General features: G+C 38.6%; 1 pseudogene; it reads left to right on the top strand.

Moving 5' to 3' along the window:
• LOC105714579 (small ribosomal subunit protein eS1-like) overlaps nucleotides 1–18,721 on the top strand; it is a 39,524-nt pseudogene extending 20,803 nt beyond the window's left edge.
• The last annotated feature ends 2,358 nt before the right edge of the window (nucleotides 18,722–21,079 follow it).

The raw sequence follows: 21,079 nt of genomic DNA on the forward strand, positions 1-21,079 counted from the left end.
AAGAAATTCATTAGTGATTACTGCAAAGTTGGACTTTGTTAGTGATTATAACGTGGTTGTAGGGTAAGAAAAACTACAAAACTCTAATAAAAGATATCAAGGACACAACTAACTGGAGAGATAGAGATATTCAATATTCATAGATAGGAGTATGCAATATTGTCAAGATGTCAGCTTTTCCCAACTTGATCTATAGATTTATACGATTCCAATCAAAATCCCACCCAGTTATTTTATGGATATTGACAAACTCATTATAAAGTTTATATGGAAATGACTCTTAGGAATCCATTCATTTATTTTGAGAACTGATAAGTAAAGTAAAACTTTAAAGTAGAGTAAAACAAAATTAAAAGCAAATTATATATATTGTTTTTCAGAGTAAAGCTTTTCCATTGCTTCAAATTGCACTTAAATAAAAGCTGACCTCCTCACCAGGACCTATAAGGCCATGCTTGATCTGGCATTTTCCAACGACACTCATCTTTTTTCATGCCACTTAGCTCCTTGCTTATGACACTCCAGCTGTATAAGCCTTCAAATAAGCTGTGCTTTTTCCTGCCCCAGACTGTCCTTCCTCATGCTTCAGATCTCAACTTACCTTTTCAGAGGACCTTCCCTAATCATCCTCACAGGCAATCCTATTTGTTTCCTTCAGACAACTTGCCAAAATTTCTGTTGATTTTGTTTGTTCACTTGGTTTTGCTTAGTTCTTTTAGTAAACTATAGGCTCTATGAAGAGACGCATCCCTTGTTAATGTCTAGAATCTACTACACGTAGGCACTCAATGACTGTTTATAGAAAAAGTAAACGATGTTATCCATCAAGGTGAGACTAGGTAGTTGAAAAACATGTGAAACTCAAATAAACCAGAGAGGGTGATTTTGGGATCTCTGAGAAGGCCAAGGTCCATGTGTATGACAGGGTTAGGAGAGGGCCTGGAAAGAGAGAAATGTGATTTCCAGGAAGTAGATCACCATGGAGTTAAAGACACAAATGTGAGCACCTCAGACTGGGAAAACTTTTATGGAGTGTCTTAGTTCATTCTTGATGCTGTAACAAAGTACTACAGACTGGGTAATGTATAAATAGTTGAAATTTCTCAAACTCTGGAGGCTGAGAAGTCCCAGATCAAGGTGCTAACAGATTCAGTGCCTGGTAAACACTCACTCTCTGCTTCCAAGGTGGCGCCTTGTTGCTGTGTCCTCAGGAGTGGATGAATGCTGTGTCTTCACAAGGCAGAATGATGAATAGAGATGAATTTACTCCCTCAAGACCTTTTATATGGGAATGAATTCGATCCATGGGGGTGGAGCCCTCATGGCCTAATCACTTGTCAAAGGTCTCATCGCTTGTTACATTGGGGATTAAGATTCAACATAAATTTTTGAGAGACACAAACATTCAAACCATAACATGGAGTGTTAAATTTAAAAAGAAAAAGTAAATACCACTGAAATGATAAAGATCGCAGAACATGTAGACCAAAGGCCTTTTATTCTCAATTCACTACGGGGTTGCAGACTCTGTTCATCATGCACTTGGCTGTGGCATTGGGCCAGATAATTCTAAGAACTTCTGTTGTTGTGTCTGGTCATGGATAGGTCTTGATGTGCGCTGACGTTTATGTATAGAAGCCCACCACAGTTATATTTTGTGCTTCGGCAGCTTTAACAAATGATCCTTAGTGATTAGGAGGACTCTAACGAACGACCATACCAATGTTCCTTTTCAGTTCTCTTTTGCTTTTTTCTGTTTTCTTCCCCCTTCTTTTTTAAACAAGAGATTTTTATGAGGGAGGTTGCTGGCAAAACCTGTTGTTAACAGTTTCTGAAAATTAAGACTAAAAATTCTTTATTAAAATGCCAGAAAGTTTAGTGGATTCTGAAAAGCATATGATTTCTTTCTATCTGTGTCTTAATTAATTACCAAACAGTATAAACACACCACAGAAAATTTGGATAATGAAGAAAGATGAAGGAAATTAAGACATTATCCATCCCCATCACCCCAGTGTTATAAATCTATGTATTTTCTTTCAATCTTTTCTCAAATGCTTATTGTTTCCTAGCTGTATTCTTAGTGTACATACAAGTCTTTATTCTAAATGTTTCCTTCATTCTAAAACAGAAGGCAGATAATAAACAAGCAAATAAGTAAGACAATTTATGATGGAAATAAGTAAGGGGAAGTAAATAAAGGGGAGTAATGTGGAGTGCGTAGTCAGGGAAGGCCTCACAGAGGGGTCGCTTGACATGAGACCTGCTGGACAAGAAAGAATCTGTCGAGTGCAGTGGCTCACACCTGTAATCCCAGCACGTCGGGAGGCTGAGGCGGGAGGATCACCTGAGGTCAGGAGTTCGAAACCAGCCTGGCCCAACATGGCAAAACCTCATCTCTACAAAAATGCAAAAATTAGCTGGGCATGATGGCGGGTGCCTGTAGTCCAGCTACTCAAGAGGCTGAGGCATGAGCATCACTTGAACCTAGGAGGTGGAGGTTGCAGTGAGCCGAGATCACACCACTGCACTCTAGCCTGGGTGAAAGAGCAACACTCTGTCTCAAAAAAACAAACAAAAAGTTAGCCCGGTGTAGTTGTACACACCTGTAGTCCCAGCTACTTGGGAGGCTGAGGCAGGAGAATTTCTGTACTCCAGCCTGGGCAACTGAGCAAGCCTCCATGTCCAAAAACAAACAAACAAACAAAAAACAAAAAGAAAGAATCAGACTTATGAAGGTCTGAGTCAGCATTTTTCACGCCTGGGAAAGCAAGTGCAGATACCCAGGATAGGAATAAACTTTGTTTGTTTGAGGAACAGAAAGGTGGCCATTTAGACAGAGCAAATGAGCCAGAGGAGCATGGAAGGAAAAGAGGGAGGGAGAGGGGTGTGTATGCATATGTATGTGTGTGTGTGTGTGTGTGTGTGTGTGTGAGAGAGAGAGAGAGAGAGAGAGAGAGACAGAGAGAGAGAGAGAGAGAGAGAGAGAGAGAAGGGGACATCACAGGACACAGTAAGGAGATTATCTTTTGGTCTAAGAGCAATTTGAAGCTATTGTAAGATTTTTAAACATGGCGATGACATGTCTGATCTAAATTTTTAAGAGTACTCTGGTCACCAAAAATATTGTACAGAAATTGTTTCTGCATGAGTGTGTGCACAAATACTGAAGACTGAATCCTAACTCATATCTGCTTAAACATATCAAACCATGTGTCAGAAATGCTCATGTAAGCAGGAAATACACGGGCTTTAGGTAGGGCTGTATCCAGAAGTCCAGAGAATGTCCTCAGATCTGTCTTTTCTCTCATTAATTCGGCTTCTTTTTCTATGTTGCCTCCATCCTCTCCTTCAGCACTTCTGAAACTAACCAGCAGGGGGTACAGCCGCCAACAGCCCGAGGTCATCCAAAAAGAAGACAGAGCTTCTGTATACCCTTAGTTTGGAGAATTTTGGGAAAAGACTCAAATTAGTCAATCACGGAAAATGTATCCCTCCTTTGGCCAATTACCATGCACAGGGCAGTGTTGCATTGTCACCAGTCAACCCGGGCCATAAGCTTACCTGTTGGGAGAGATGAGGGTAGGCCACCGTGACCTACGTCCCCACCAGGATTACACAAAGTTGGAAAGAAATTCTCCAATGCAAGGGATGCTGTTATCAGTGGAGCAACCCCCACCCCCGCCCCCGACCTTACCAAACAATAGCTACACTGCTTGGTCATTCAATTTATATATTAATTTCTTTTTCATGGAATAATATTCCATGTTATGTAGGTTTCAATCATTCATTCTTTTTGTTGTTGTTGTTGTTCCAAATGACCATTGGTCTCTTTCTACGCTTTACTGAACCAATTCTCAATTTTTACATAATACTTTTTTTTTTTTTTAAGACGGAATCTCACTCTGTCTCCCAGACTGGTATGCAGTGATGTGATCTTGGCTCACTGCAACCTCTGCCTCCTGGGTTCAAGCAATTCTCCTTCCTCAGTCTTCCAAGTGGCTGGGATTACAGGCATGAGCCACCACATCCAGCTTATAATTCAATTCTTTCATAGTCATAAGTAATATTCAATGACTTTCCTAGTGCATAAGGCTTTTTGCATAACTTTTATTTTCTCCATTTCCAGAAAAGGGACCCCTGGATAGAAGGTATACATTTATTTTTCTTTATTGACATGTGTCATCAAATTTCTTGCTTTCTAAAATGTGAAATGGCACTAGAAATGCACAATGTATCAATTTCTCCATACCTGCTATTTTATTATCATCCCTTTTTAATTCTGTCAATTTAGTGGGCTAAAATGATGTGTCTTTGTTTTATTTGTTTCTTTTTAAAATCACAACTTCAGGTAATTTTTTTTAAAGTAGGGACATGCCCTTTGCTCACTTATCTGTTAGAGTCTTAATACTTTTTTATCTATGTATCTAATTCATTTAGATTTATTAGTCCCTTTCCATAAGTGACTGTATTTGCTAGGTTACTGTTTGCCTTTTTATTTTATCTATTTCTGTTGTTGTTGTTATTGTCTTTTGTTTTTAATTTTTTTAGAGGCAGGGTTTTGTTTTGTCGCCCAGGCTGGTCTCAAACTCTGGCCTTAAGCAGTCCTCCTGCCTGGGCTTCCCAAAGATCTGAGATCACAGGGTTGCCTTTTTACTTTAACTTTCAAAATTATGTTGTTCTTATGTTGTCAAGTTTTTATATCTTCTATTGTTTCCAAGCTTAGAAACTCATATTTTTCCAGAGGCTTGAAAAATATTTAATTCTATTTTCTTTCAGTTCATCTAAAGCTTGACTTTTTTCTTTTTCATCTCTTTAAATATTCTACAATTTAGTTTCTATTTATGCTGCAAAGTAAAGATATGAGTTGATTTTTTTTTCAATTGTTAGCTATTCAGCTCATTACAATTTATGGGATGATCTTTTCTTCCCAACTGACTTGTGATACAACTTTTAACATGTATTTTACACATACTAGAATTCATGTATAGGTTATTATCTTTCATTGAGAGTTTTGTCAATTGAGTTCTTATACCAGTGCCACCAAGTTTTAATTAGTATTGCTTTATATACAGGAGTGTCCAAACTTTAGGTTTCCCTGGGTCACATTGGAAGAAGAATTGTCTTGGGCCACACATAAAATATACTAATGATAGATGATAAACTAAAAGAAATAAGCAAAAAAAACATGATGTTTTAAGAAAGTTTACAAATTTGTTTGTGGGCTGCATTCAAAACCATTCTGAGCCACGTGCAGCCCGTGGGCCACTGGTTGGCCAAGCTTGCTTTATAATATGTTTTAGTGCCTGGTAGAGCTAGCTCCCTACCTTATTTCTTTCCATAATCTCCATGTTATTTTCATGTGTTTACTCTTCCAGATAAAGATTGGGATAACTTTCAAGTTAAAAAAAAAAATCCCTTTAAGCTGTTGATTGGAACTGCCTACACTTTAGGAGTGAAAACTTCTGGAAAATGTCCAAATGCTGGGGTCAGAGTTGCCTGCCCTCAAGTGGATGAGGCTCTGGTATCATGGTCTCCTCTCTGCAGTTCACTCTCTCTTTTCAAGAGCAAAATTCATTTGCATGAGGAAGAAACTTTCTGTTCTCTTAGAGCTATTATTTAAAATTTGCATTTTAGGAGACATTTCTATTGTGGCTGATATCAGAATTGGAGGTAGGACTTAACATATTTTTAGCACTTTCTTTGTAGTAAAATAAGATTGGATACCTTTCCAAATAAGTGAGTTTTTTTTTTAGCTAAAATTCCTCCACTTCTTGTTGTCTCTTTTTAGTTTTAATATCTGTATATATATTTTATCACTTTAAAAAAAGGATTAGTTAAATCTCCAGAATGGAGATACTTTTTGTTCATTGAATATTTCGTACTTCCCAAATTTATTTGAAAATATGAGGGCCATGTGCCAATTGTTCAGATAGCTAGCTATCTAGTTTGCTTAACCACTTATGAGTTTATTACAGAAAGTGCGAGCTGAAATCTTCACCTACTAAACCTTAGTTTTCAGCTACGGGTCCTGAGTTACATGAATGGCGTCCCCTGGAGTTGTGCAGTGCATAACCAGCATGTCGGGAGGTTGCAGCTTTGGTGATAACAATCTGCTGAAATTGAAAGCCAACCTACGTACTTCCAGTTTTTCAAGATTTCACCAAGGGTTGAATTATACCCTAAAAATACTTAGGCGCTTTCCTGGGTATCTCTTGGGCAACCTGTATTTTTCCAGGCAGGGAAGGAATAATGACAACAACGATGATGATGATGATGATAGATACTTTTGCTTTCATTTATCTCATTTTATTTTTGTAATAACTGTCTGTTGAAAAGGATAAGTGTTATTACAACCCTTATATTAGAGATGTGGACAATGAGATTCAGACACTCTGTGTGACTTTCCTGGCTGGTAAGTGGTAGAACTGAGCCTTTAACTATAAAGCATTAACTTTATATTACCTCCTCATTACGGATATTCGAAAAATGCCCCAAATCTGTTATAGTTCAACTCTTTAAGAAGTGTTGCCCAATGTTTGGAACCTTGGGGATTGTGTGTGGTTTGTTGGTGTTTTTTTGTTTTGTTTTGTTTTAATCTATCTTGAGGGCTGGGTGTGTTGGTTCACACCTGTAGTACCAGCACTTTGGGAGGTCAAGGTGGGAGGATCACCCGAGGCCAGGAGTTCGGCACCAGCCTGGCCAACACAGCAAGACCTCATCTCTAAAGAAAAATAAATTTTTTTAATTGGGGTTCCCAGTGGCTTGCACCTGTAATTCCAACACTTTGGGAGGCTGAGGCCGGCATCACCTGAGGTCAGGAGTTCGAGACTAGCCTGGCCAATATGGCTAAACCCTGTCTCTACTAAAAATACAAAAAAATTATCCAGGCACTGTGGTGCACATCTGTAGTCTCAGCTACTTGGAGGCTGAGGCTGAGTATTGCCCGAACCCAGGAGGCGAAGGCTGCAGTGAGCCAACATCGCACCACTGTACTCCAGCCTGGGTGACAAGGTGAGACTTACTCCAGCCTGGGTGACAGAGCCAGACTCTGTGTAAAAAAATAAAAATAAAACAAAACACCTCAATTCAAGTTTGGCCTGTCCTTGTGTGGGGTGGGATTTAGGGAAAATTGTATTGTTTTCATTTTGTCACCTTCTTTACCGCTTGATGTATTACAATTGGTGTAGATATCAAACCAGCTTAAATTATACACTCAGGTCAGATTTGAAGAATAAAGGAAGTTACAATAGGTCAGCTAAGGGAGTGGGTGTGGAACCAGGAAGAGGCAGAACTACCTCTGTCTTTTTTGTGATGAGAAAGATGTCTTAATTGTATATGCCTGTGTTTTGCTTTGTTTCATTTTAAACAGCAGGTGTGAGACATCTTTCACCATACCAGTTTCCTCCAGTGGCTGCGTTGAACTGTCTATAACTTAGAGATCCTTGTGTGTGCACATGTGTGTGCATGTATGTGCGTGTTGGAAGTGGGCCCAAGGCAAGCAGGCAAAGGGGTTGATTTTGTTCCATCCTTTGTCCAATTCCAGGTGATTATAGTGCATCACAGGTGACTTACAAAATCATACATACATAAGCTTTCTGACTGCTGCTGATATTCATCTATATGCAGCATGAACTGTTTCACCTTCAGTTTTATTGAGATGCTTTCCCTGTCTTCACACATTTAGTTTTGAGCCTTTGTTTTTGACCCAATCACTTTTACTTTAGTCATACTCCTGAAGTGTTTCTTTCTTCTTTGGCATTTTCCATCTTGACGAATCTTGTGGTCAAGAGAATAAAACAGCTTTTATTTGTTTGACATAACAAATAAATAAATCTGAGAACAATTTGACGTTGTCAGATAAGGAGCAGCTTCTTTTCTTTCTATGCCATACATTGCCAAGCAGTCCTGTGGTTGGCGCTCAATGGTTATTTACTCAAAAGAAAATAAATGTTCATGAATATTACTTTGGATATCACATTCATTTATTCACCCAGTTTCTAATAGCTCCTTTTGTATCATCCTGGAGTGAAAGTCAGGGCACAATAAAGCTTTGTAAACTTTTAAAAAAATTTAATAGGCTTTACCTTTTAGAGCAGTTTTAGGTTTACAGGAAAATGAGCAGGAAAGTACAGGGAGTTCCCATATACCTTCTTTCCCTACCACAGTTACCCTTTTTACTAACATCTTGCATTGGTTCAGTACATGTGCTATATATCTGATGAGCCAATATTGATACATCATTATTAACTAAAGTACATAGTTACATAGTTTAGAACTCAAATTTGAACCTCATTAGGGTTCAATTTTGGTATTGTACATTTTATGGGTTTTGACAAATATATAATGACATGTATCTAATATTATAGATCATACACAATTGTTTCATTGCCCTAAAAATCCCCTGCTCCCCACTGATTTATCCTTCTTTCCCTCCCTCTGAGCCCCTGGTAATCATTGATCTCTGTAGCTTTGCCTTTTCCAGAATGTATGTAGTTAGAATCACACGTAACTTTTGCAAACTGGCTTCTTTCACTCAGCTATGTGCTATTGTTTCCTCCACATTTCTTCACGATTATAGACTTTAAAAACTTTGTCAACTGTATTAAACACCTACTATGTGCCATGCATGGTGATGGGTGCTGAGTAGACAAGACAAACAAGATTACTGTTCTTGATCTAAGCTTTGGAATTGTCCAGTAGTCAGTATCCAGCAACAGTGAATTTTCCAAGTCAGCAGGCACTGTTCCTAGTATGTTGAAGCTCTTCTCTTCCTTCCCTGAGGAAATCGCTTGCTAACATCATCAACTATGAGGAGATCAATATTACCTATAACCCCATAACTGATTTACTGTTTTCCATACTAACCAGTTTCAGCTCCTTCGTGTAACAAGAATGAGCCTTTCTGGTTTAGTTTACAATGCAGATCCTGTTCTTTCTTTCTTATTTATTTATTTATTTATTTTTAGAGACCGTGCCTTGCTCTGTCTCAGGCTGGAGTATAATGACATAATCATGACTCACTGAAGCCTTGAGCCCCTCGGTTCAAACCATCCTCCCACCTCAGCCTCCCAAGTAGCTGGGAACACAGCTGCATGTCACCACGCCCAGCTAATTTTTATTTTTTATTTATGAAGACAGGGCTTTGCTATGTTGCCCGGACTGGTCTTGAACTCCTGGCCTCAAGTGATCCTCCTGCCTTGGCCTCCCAACGGGTTGGGATTTGACATGGAGTCATGGCACCTGGCCCTGTCCTAATTCTTGACTACAAAACCTGATGAAGCAAGAGAAAGGCAACTGCCCCCAAAAGGTGGCAGCTGTGTTATTTTGTTTTTGTTTTTTAACCTAAAGAATATCTAGATTTTCCTTCCTAGCAAATAACTAACATATATCAATTCATTTCTGCCTATTGTCAGCAATAAAATCTAAAATTATAAACTTTCAAAAGACAATTTGTGAATCACCAATAATATTGATGAAAAAATACATAAGGCATCCTCCAAGTCTTTGGCTGGTTTTCCCCCAGGATAGGCAAGATACTCATATATGGTAGATTTCACTGGAGTCACAAAGAGAGGAATCCGATCCTAGCTTCTAATCAGTTTTGTTTTATTTAAAAATATTGCATGTCTTATGCTTCTTATCCTTGTTCATTATTGTTCACTCTTAACACGGAACTAAATTGATGGATCTCCATGATAGTTAATGGCAGTTTTCAGTTTTCAGTGAATGTGGGGCATAATTTATCCTAATTTAAGGAGCAAGAATGTATCCTTTTACATAGAAAGTACTTAAGCCATTTGAATTCTGCTGTGTTTATCTTCTGATAAGGCTAGATAATGTCTAAAATTGAATATATTATGAAACAAAGCAGTATAATTGTACATATAAAATTAGAAACAACAGTTCTAAGAACATGAAAATATACAGAAGATCAGTATGTTATTTTAGTCTTGTTTCCCCTGTAAGCACTGAGGTTTTCTGTACTATCCATGTATTACAGTCATGAGAACCAAACCAGTTTTAGCCAGATTAGAAAATAGACAATATAGAATGATATCATGATGCTGGAAGAAATGAATTAAATAATTAAATCTCTGATTAGTACAGGAACACAGTGGTGATATTGAGATACCCTATTTATAATTGAATCTTTTCCTAGATTTTATTTTAAAGTCTTAGGCCTACAAAAGAGGACCATCAAAATGGATATTAAATCACAAAGAATGTGAACACCCACAAACAGACAATTCTTTTCATCCCTACTGCAAGAAAGAAATCTATAACTGAAAGATAAGAAAATCGGCCGGGCGCGGTGGCTCAAGCCTGTAATCCCAGCACTTTGGGAGGCCGAGGCGGGTGGATCACGAGGTCAAGAGATCAAGACCATCCTGGTCAACATGGTGAAACCCCGTCTCTACTAAAAATACAAAAAATTAGCTGGGCATGGTGGCGCGTGCCTATAATCCCAGCTACTCAGGAGGCTGAGGCAGGAGAATTGCCTGAACCCAGGAGGTGGAGGTTGCAATGAGGCAAGATCGCGCCATTGCACTCCAGCCTGGGTAACAAGAGCGAAACTCCGTCTAAAAAAAAAAAAAAAAAAAAAAAAGAAAAAGATAAGAAAATCTGGAAATGGGGCTATATGTAATATATTAAATTTTATATCAAGAATTGTGCATCTGTTTGTAACCAAAAAAATTTCTACACCAAATATAAGAAGGGGGTGTGATGATTTCAGTTGTTCAGGATGATTATGATTTATAATAAAAAAGAGCATTTTAAAATGAAAAATATTTAGAATAATAGCTTTTTCTCCCCTTGTGGTCTATCTCCACATGTAGGATGCAGCTGAAATTCTTTGTCTTACAGATAATTCTTATTATCTTTGAATACAAGCCTGTTATATGTATTTTCCTTCATTAATCTATTCTTAGATGCCTTAATCACTGCTGCTGTTCTATTTACTTCTTTTAATGAGGGAAGTAACACATGGAAGGAACAGAAAATTGTCAGATGAATGGGTGCCTGTGACTTGCCAGGCCGTAGCACAAGTACAGCAGGGCATACAAGATGAGTGAGTCCTTCTATCACAGTCAGTGCTGGCTGGAGCCGTGTTGGAGCCCAAGGCTCAGGAAGAATCAGGAATACCGATCCTGTCTTTATTTTAAATTCTAATATTTTGCTCAACATCAATTTTTTGCATTATTTTGATTTGTTAAAACACTGATTTCAAATACTATATTATATACAATTAGAAAATGGAGTTATTCAATATGTACTGAATATGGTACATTCTGCAAGATACGTTTTATAAAGGTAGGGGAATGTTCTAGACAAAAAGGGTCTAAAGAGATGTAATTAAATGCAATGAGTGAAACTTGATTGGATACTGATTTGAAACTACTGGATTACTGAGTTCTTTGGCATCCCCTTAAATTTTACAACTCAAATGAGTGCCTCACTCGCCTTCCCCTGGTCCCAGCCCTGGAAAGAACACCAGGGGCAGGAGGAACCCTGGGTGAAGGTGCCTATGGAATGAACACAAACATCTGGTTAGGGTGAGTAATCAGCAAAGCTCACAAGAAGCTTTACAGGATGAGTAGGATTTCTGCCTGTCAGAGATAGTTGAAAAGAGAAGGAGGTGGAAAGAAGGGCTCTCAGGTGGAAAGAGCATGGACAAGGGCATCAGCAGCATAGGTGTCAGTCAATCTGGGTTGGGATGTGCATAAAGTAGTAATGGGAGAAAAGGCAGAAAAGAGAGGTTTAGCTCACCCTTCTGTGAGCTCCCTCTTTAAATCAGTAGGCAATTAATGAGCAGCCAGTGAAATTTTTTTCTTTTGATTTTAAATGAAAATGTATTTTTAAATGTTTTCTTAAATTCTTTTCAGGCACTTTATAAAATGCAGTTTAAAACTTAAAGTGGGGCTGGGCGCGGTGGCTCACGCCTGTAATCCCAGCACTTTGGGAGGCCGAGGCGGGTGGATCATGAGGTCAAGAGATCGAGACCATCCTGATCAACATGGTGAAACCCCGTCTCTACTAAAAATACAAAAAATTAGCTGGGCACGGTGGCGCGTGCCTGTAATCCTAGCTACTCAGGAGGCTGAGGCAGGAGAATTGCCTGAACCCAGGAGGCGGAGGTTGCGGTGAGCCGAGATCTCTCCATTGCACTCCAGCCTGGGTAACAAGAGCGAAACTCCGTCTCCAAAAAAAAAAAAAAAAAGCAAAAAAAACCTTAAAGTGTATTGTTGCTGTTGTTTAAGATAGATGCCTCTTCAAATCCCTTGTAAAATGCTGTAAGTGGAACTAGGATGTCAGAAATTTAGAAGCAAGTACATTCTGTCCCCGCCAACTTTTTAGAGTATTGAATTATAATTGCTATACAGTAAATTGCACATATTAAAAATGTACAACTTAGTAGTTTTGATGTATATATAGAACTGTGGAACCATCATTGCAATCAAATAATGAATTTAATCAAATATTACTCCAAAAATTCTCCTCAGAGCAATCCACCTTTCCTTCCTCTCCCCCCTCTGCCTCCTTCCCCAGATAACCATTGATCTGCTTTCTGTCACCATAGATTAATTTGCATTTTCCAAAATGTTATAGATATGGAATTATGCAATATGTACTGTGCATGCTACAGTCTGGAAGATGCTTCTTTTTTCAAAAGGTGGAGGAATGTTTCAGATTAAAAGACAAAAAAAAAATAAAAAATAAATGCAATGGGTGCAACTTGATTAAATGCTGGTTTGAAAACACTGTAGACACTACTGGGGAAAATTTGAATAGGATTGAATACAGTGAGAATAGGGAATCATTGTTAATTTCCTTGGGTGTAAAAATTATTATTTTTATGTAGGAGTCTAGCCTAATATTGTATTTTGAAGCATTTAGGGGTAAAGTGTCACGGTTTCTATAATTTACGTTTAAATGGTTCAGAAAAATATTTAAATAAAGCAATATGGAAACACTTGAACAACTGTTGAATCCCTGTAGTAGGAACATGGATTTTCTATATTGTAGGACTATTTCAACTTTTCTGTATGTTTGAACTTTTTTATAACAAAAGTTGGGAGGAAAATAGGACAGAAAATTAAAAATCAGGACTGTCCCAGAAAAATGTAGGCTATAATCAATCACCAAGTCCTTTTCCTACCAGTGTTTAACTTCTCACTGGTATTTTCTCTATATTCAATCTCAGCACTTCACACCTGATTTAGAATAAGCATATATCTTAAACAAAAGTAACAATAAATAATGACATTCCCCTCACATCATATACAAAAAGTAACTTAAATTTGATCATAGGGCATACATCCTAAAGCTAAAAATAAAAAATAAAAAAATTAGCTGGGTGTGGTGGCTGGTGCCTATAATCCTAGCTACTCGGGAGGCTGAGGCAGGAGAACCCTTTGAACTTGGGAGGCAGAGGTTTCAGTGAACCGACATCATGCCACTGCACTCTGGCCTGGGCAACAGAGCAAGATCCTCTCTCAAAAAAAAAAAAAAAAAAAAAAAAAAAAAAAATGCCTGTAAAATTTCTAGAAGAAAACAGATGGGAAAATCTTGTGACTATGGGTTTGGCAAAGATTTCTTAAATATAACACAAAAAGCATGGACTATAAAAGAAAGCAAATCAATCAATTGAACTTCATAAAAATTAAAATACAAATTAAAACCACAGGGAGATATCATTACACACAGATAGAATGGATAATAGTAAAAAGACGGATCATACTAAGCATTGATGAGAATGTGGAGTTCTCATGTACTGCTGGGCATGTAAAATGATACTTTGAAAAACAGTTAAACCACTTCTTGAAAAATTACACACATACCTTCCAGATATAAATGTCTATGAATACCTATGCAGCCATTAAACCTTTAGGTTTTTTACTCAAGAGAATTGAAAGCAAAAGTTGAAAGAAACATGAGTCCACAAATGCTCCTAGTAGCTTTATTTGTAATAGCCCAAACTGGAAACAACTCAAATATCCATCAACAGGTGAATAGATAAACAAATTGTGGTATATCCACACAATAGAGCTCAGCAAGGAAAAAAAACAAATTGTTGATACAGAAGGGAAAAAAACCGACTCAAAATAATTACGCTAAGTGAAAAAAGTCAGACAAAAAAGATTTGTCTAATTATTTTCTTATGATGATGTTTAATTTACCCATCTATGTTTTGGAAGTTAGGTCTAAAAGTTTGATTTATTTTTGGCAAGAATACTTCCTAGATCATGCTTGGTCCTTCATATTGTTTCACGTGAGGAGGTAGATAGGCTGTTTCACTATGTGATGCTAAATTTGATCATGTGGTTAAGGTGGTGATTGCCAGATCTCTCTTCTATGAAGGTATATTTTTTTCCTTGCAGTTAGCAAGCAATCTGTATGCATATATTAACCACAAGTGAGTATCTTGTTTGGCACTAACTTTTTCCTAAGTTTTAGCATCCATTGGTAATCCTTGCCTAAACTGATTATTCCATTCTTTTTAAAGCATTGATTTTTAAAATTCTGTTATTTCTTCTCAATGCATTAGCTGTTTTCTTGTTAGTCAACTGAAACCAAAAAGTTTTTGAATGGAACAACTTTTTCATGTTTGATTCACTTGACAAACTCACATTCATTTCTTATGGCTCCACTCAACCTGTCTTCTCAGACCCTAACAATTCCCTTCTCTTTCCTAACTTCCTAATCCAGAGGCTGTTTTCAAACCATATTGCAAATATCACTTTTTTTCATTCACTCATTCATTCAAAATTTTTTGTGTGTCCATATCATGTCTTAGGCACTGTTCTAGGTATAAGGCTGTATATACTGGTGAACAAATCAGATGAAGTTCCTGACCTATATTCTAGTGGGAGTGAGGAGACAGATGATAAGAAAATAAATATAAATATTGGTTAGGCACAGTGGCTCATGCCTGTAATCCCAGCACTTTGGGAGGCCAAGGCAGATGTATCACTTGAGGTCAGGAGTTTGAGATCAGCCTAGGAAACATGGTGAAACCTTGTCTCTACCAAAAATACAAAAAATTAGCCAGGCATGGTGGTGTGCTCCTGTGGTCCCAGCTACTCATGAGGCTGAGATGGGAGGATTGCTTGAGCTCGGGAAACAGAGGTTGCAGTAAGCCAAGATCACACCACTGCTTTCCAGCCTGGGCAACAGAGCCAGACCCAGTCTCAAATAAATAAATAGAGAGAAAGAAAAAGGAAAGAAATAGAAATGTAATAGAATGTCAGGTAAGTAAAAGAAAGTAGCTGAAGAGGAAGGGTGATAATGAGGAAGGGTGATGAAGCTATTTAGACAGGAAGTTATTAGAACATGTATAGCAGACAGCCATCAGTGTCCTGCCCACATCCCCCAGGTCCTCTGGAATGATCTAGTATAAGCCAGCATTACTGGAAGCATCAGTGACTCTCTGTCTGTGTCCGGCAAGTTCTCTCTAACTATGGGGCAGGTCCATCCTGGGGGAACTGCCCTTAGCCAAGGACAAATGGGAGTTGAAAGACAAACACCCGAGCTTTCCTGCCCCCTTGGGTGGGAAACCTTGATGTATATTCCACATCTCCCAAAGGTTTTTGGTGGGATTGAGCCCCAGTTGTTCTCAGTGGGTAACTTGCCAATTAAATACTTTGCTGGCTCCTTTCCTTTGCTGGCTCATGTCTCCAGTCCTCTACTAGTTCTTCCTTGTACATTTTACACTTCAAACATACCACTTGTACTCCAATCCTTAGTTTTAGAGGAACCTAGCCTAAGTCAGTAAGTCTTAGCAGTGGCCCAAGGCAGGAGACCCTCAGAATGGGATTCCAGCATTAGCTCACTTGCTAGTCAACAAAGACTAGGTCAACAGAGCCCCCATCACTGTTGGCAAGTGGGGCAGTGATCATCTCTGGAGTGCTATGGCATCACTATTAGTAAGAGTGTTGCCTGTGATTAACTGAGGTAGCGTGTAGGTGGGTGAGGGGAAAGCGCACTGGCTGATAGAGTAGCTCTTGAACTGAAAGATACAGGGACAATGATAATTATGAGAACAGTGGAGCTGGTTGGTTGTTGTTAACTGCTAGAGAAGCCACAAAGGAAGGAAATAGCAGGCTCAGGTGAGGTCATCATTAACTTAGAGCATGGGTTAAAAGCCAGAAATCTTTCATGGCATCATCTAAAGGGATGAATGAGCTATAGACAGAGGGTAAAATGAGCTGAAGAATAAGACCCCAAGTTTGATCTTAAATACAGCAGAGCTAAAAAGGAGGCTGAGTTCACAGCCCACAGACTTTCTTCCTTTCTTCTTCTTCTTCTTCTTTTTTTTTTTTTTTTGAGACAGGGTCTCACTTTGTCACCCAGGGTGGAGTGCAGTGGTGTGAACACGCCTCACTGCAGCCTCAACCTCCTGGGCTCAAGTGATCTATCTACTCTCACTTCTGGTCTCCAAGTAGCTGGGACTACAGGCGTGTGCCACCACGCTCAGCTTTTTTTTTTTTTTTTTTGTAGAGATGAGGTTTCACCATATTACCCAAGCTAGTCTCCATCTCCTGACTCAAGCAATCCACCCACCTCAGCCTTCTAAAGTGTGAGCCACAGTGCCCAGCCCCAAAATTTCCAATGCTGAAGTCAGGGACCTGAAAAGGAAGGAGAGGGGCCCTGATTGTTCCGATGGAGGTATTTGGGTGGATGGGCTTGAGAATCATAAAACCCCAGATTCCTCTTAAAACTCAGAGTGAGACTACTCTGGAGCCTTTCTCCTTGCTAGGAGAAATTGGACTTCTGTTGCTTGGAGACTATGCCAAGGCCTCACCTAGCAAGGGCAAATGCCTTGCAGGATGATGCTTGTCTTTAAGAGCAATCCCTACCTCTCTTCATTGCTTCTAGACCAATAATGAGAAATCTTATTATGAGCCAAGCAAGGAAACACTGTTAGGTGAAGAAAGGGATTATTCACCAAAAGCACTGTAAAACCTGGCAAATATGTACCAGCAGGAAGCAGGAGAACTTGCCTGAAAATGAATCTTAAAGGTGCCAAATCAGGGAAGGCACAATGTAAGACTGAATAGGGGACAGTTACAGGCAAATTATTCAGTAACATGGGACTTACTATCCTGGTAGAATGCCTTGAACTGTACCTAATACATTGCAGAAATCGCTCTTTGAAATTTGAAAATAATGATGAAATGAGGATGCTGGAACTTCTTAGAAGAGAGATGAAGAAGAGGTCAAAAAGTTCAAAGCGATTAGAAGTAAAAATGCATTTTTTTTTTTTTTTTGGAGACAGGTCTCACTCTGTCACCCAGGCTGGAGTGCAGTGGCACAATCTCAGCTCACTGCAGTCTCGACTTCCCAGGCTCAAGCAATCCTCCCACCTCAGCCCTCCGAGTAGTTGGGACTACGGGCACACACTACAATGCCCAGCTAATTTTTGTATTTTTTGTAGAAAAGGGGTTTTGCCATGTTGCTTAGGCTGGTCTTGAACTTCTGGGTTCAAGCGATCTGCCCACCTCAGCCTCCCAAAGTGCTGGGATTACAGGCGTGAGCCACCGGACCTGGCCAAGAATGCATTTACTGTGCAATACCAGAGAAGCCAGGTTCAATACCTAGGACCTCCCAGTCAACAATATTCCCTGGGAGGTCCCAGAGGACACTCCCTTACTAAAGTGATAAAGAATATGCTAACATATTCCAAGAACCTCAGACTTGCTTGTCCTCTATATCAAGGTTGATGGTAAGAGATGCTTCAGAGTAAATGGGAATAACAGAATTCTGGAGGCCAGGTTGGTGGTACTAGACCATGAGAGGCCCCGGGGAGGTATAATTATGATTACATGTATCAGTCTGAGTAAGTCTTAGGAACCTAATATTGAGTAGGAAACAAGTGAATCCCAGAAGAACACGTGAATCATTTAGATTTTGAAAACATGCAGAGTACCTTTGGCTCTCTGAGCAGCAAGAACAATTACCTTATGAAAGGCAGCAAAAAGGAAGAAAATGGTTGATCCATTTTCTAAGAAAGATTGGCATGATGTGAAAGCGCCTGCTGTGTTCAACATGAGAAATATTGGAAAGACGCTAGTTACCAGGACCAAAGGAACCAAACTTGCATCAGATGGCCTCAAGAGTTGTGTGTTTGAAGTGAGTCTTGCTGATCTGTAAAATTATGAAATTGTATTTAGAAAATTCAAACTGATCACTAAAGGTGTTCAGGGAAAAAACTACCTAACTTCCATGGCATGGGTCTTACCTGTGACAAAATGTGTTCCATGGTCAAAAAATGGCAGACATGATTGAAGCTCATGTCGATGTCAAGACTACCGGTGGCTACTTGCTTTGTCTGTTCTGTGTTGGTTTTACTGAAAAACGCAGCAATCAGATACAGAAGACCTCTTACGCTCCGCACCAACAGGTCCGCCAAATCCGGAAGAAGATGATGGAAATCATGATGTGAGAGGTGCAGACAAATGACTTGAAACAAGTGGTCAATAAATTGATTCCAGAGAGCACTGGAAAATTCCTAGATAAGGCTTGCCAATCCATTTATCCTCTCAACGATGTCTTCATTAGAAAAGTAAAAATGCTGAAGAAGATCAAGTTTGAATTGGGAAAACTCATGGAGCTTCATGGCAAAGATAGTAGTTCTGGAAAAGCTACTGGGGATGACACAGGTGCTAAAGTTGAATGAGCTGATGGATATGAACCACCAGTCCAAGAATCTGTTTAACACTCAGACTTGTAATATGGCAAATAGAAAGTCTTATTTGTGAAAGAAAAAAAAAAAAAAAAAAACCATGGAAAATGAAAATGTGTGTGTGTGTGTGTGTATCACAGGTAGGTAAGCACAAAACTAGAATAACAGTTACTTCTGGGAAAAGGGAGAAGAGAATGGGGATAGAGAGATGTATGCAGGGACTGTAAACGTACTGGCGATATTCTCTTTCTCAAGCCAGCTGGTGAGTACACAGGTATTCATTTTATTATTATTCTCCATACATATGAATCATGGTTTTTTGAACATACTTAATATTTAACAAAAAAAAATAATTTAAAGAAATAGAGCCTAACCATAGTTCTCTAAGGTTGTGACTCACGGCAGAGAGTAGTAAACGGAACATGAGTTCCTTTGGCATCCCATAGATCCAAATTCAAGCCACAAGGCTGTATAACCTCAGGCATGTTACAGAGTCTCTTAGTAATAGATTTCTCACCAGTAAAATGGTTTTGGTGACAGCTACCCAGCAGGGGCATAGTAAGGATTAAATGAGACAGTTTGCATAAGTCTTATGGTCAGTGCCTGGCACCTATCAGGTGTTTAAAAATAATAGTTGCTATTCTATAACTTTGTTCATGCTTCCCATTGTTTCCCTTTTAGAAAGCTTTCATTTTTGTCATTTGACTTCATTCAGTTTAATAATTTCCTGCAAGCAAAGCATTATGTAGGTGGGCTATACTTTAATGTGTGGGTTTCTTTTTTGTGTATTTTAAGTTAGTTTTCAAAATGTCATTATCTCATCTGATTCTCAATTTTAATCCTCAGTGCCTAGCATAGGTTGGAACATGGAAGGAGACCAGTAAATCTAAGCAAATGAATGAATGTAATAGGTAGGTGTTATGGGCTGAACTGAATTCCCCTAAAATTAATATCTTGAAGTGCTAACCCCCAGAAGTTCAAAATATAACTTTATATAGTGATAAGGTCTGTAAAGAGGTGATTAAGTTAAAAAGAGGCCATGGGGTGGGGCTAATCCAAGATGACTGATTTCTTTATAAGGGGAAGAAACAGGAATGCACACACATATACACAAAAGGCCATTTCAAGACAGGGAGAAGACAGACATCTGCAAGCCAAGGAGACCTCAGAGAAACCAAACCCGCTAACACCTTGGTCTTGCACCGCCAGCCTCCAGAACTGTAAGACAACATATTTCTGTTGTTTTAAACCACTTAGCCCATGGTATTTTGTCATAGCGGCCCTGGCAAGCTAATACAGTAGGGCAAGTATAACTATCCCCAATTTACAAATGTGTAAACTGAGTCTCAAGGGTTGTTGTACAGTTACATAAGCAGTAAATGGGCAGAATTGGTACTTAAATCTAGGTGCTAAATTCTGGTTGTTTCCATTACAGTCTGTTTTTTGTCAAACTGTGCTATATTAAGATGTATTAATCTGTAGAAACTTAATTTTTTTAATTAAATTATTTTAATCAAAGTAATATAGGGGAAAACAAGAGTTTCTTATAGTGAAGAAAACCGAGTATCACCTTTCTTTCCCGTCATATGCTATGGCTTTTTAGAGGCAACCATTTTCCACTTTTTTAGATGTTTTTTCCTTTAGTATTTGCATCTAACTAGCATGCTTGTACATATGTGTTATAATTTTACAAATCAAGACATCACCTATTAATTTCCTACTGTTAAAGATGAGTCTTTAATGATCTTAAAACACACGCATGCCCCACCATCCCCCTCCCTTCATTTTAATATACTTTTATCACAATATTTGATAACTTTTTCTTCATTTTGTCTTAGTTTTGTCCAGGTTAATTTTCTTTTTTAACTTTTATATTAGACTTTCCTCAAACATGTGGTGATCCTTGGTTGCCCATTCATGTTTAAGAGAAAGCCTGCTTTCTGCTTTACTCTTTGCCTTGAGAGGCAACTAGTGACTTGAATTTCTGACATTTTCTGGGGTTCTGCATCAAGGATTAGCCTGTTAGAGCTGGACACTGGTGCAGGAGCTTAGGTTTTAGCTTCTTTTTATCCAAGTCAGTCATTCTTTGTCCAAGTACTTTCTAGCTCCTAGAATTTCCTGACAACTCTTTTCTGCTGCCATCAGCTCTTCTGTTCTCTTTACTGTTATCTTAGGAGGTTTTAGGAAGAAGTGGAAACACAGGTTTTAAGCAGAGTTTACATTTAAAATTTTGACCTCTCTTGAGTTTGTATTAGTCAATAAATATTGGTTAGTATCAACTCAATTTAAATGAATAAAAATATCATTGGATAATTATTTTTCTAGTTGCCTCTGCCAAACTTTCTTTTACACTGAAAACCTCAGTTTGTAGTATTATTAGCAGTAAGAGTA

Source organism: Aotus nancymaae, unplaced genomic scaffold, assembly GCF_030222135.1.
Source record: "Aotus nancymaae isolate 86718 unplaced genomic scaffold, 86718_ANA_hifiasm-v0.15.2.pri h1tg000033l, whole genome shotgun sequence".
Taxonomy (NCBI): Eukaryota; Metazoa; Chordata; class Mammalia; order Primates; family Aotidae; genus Aotus; species Aotus nancymaae.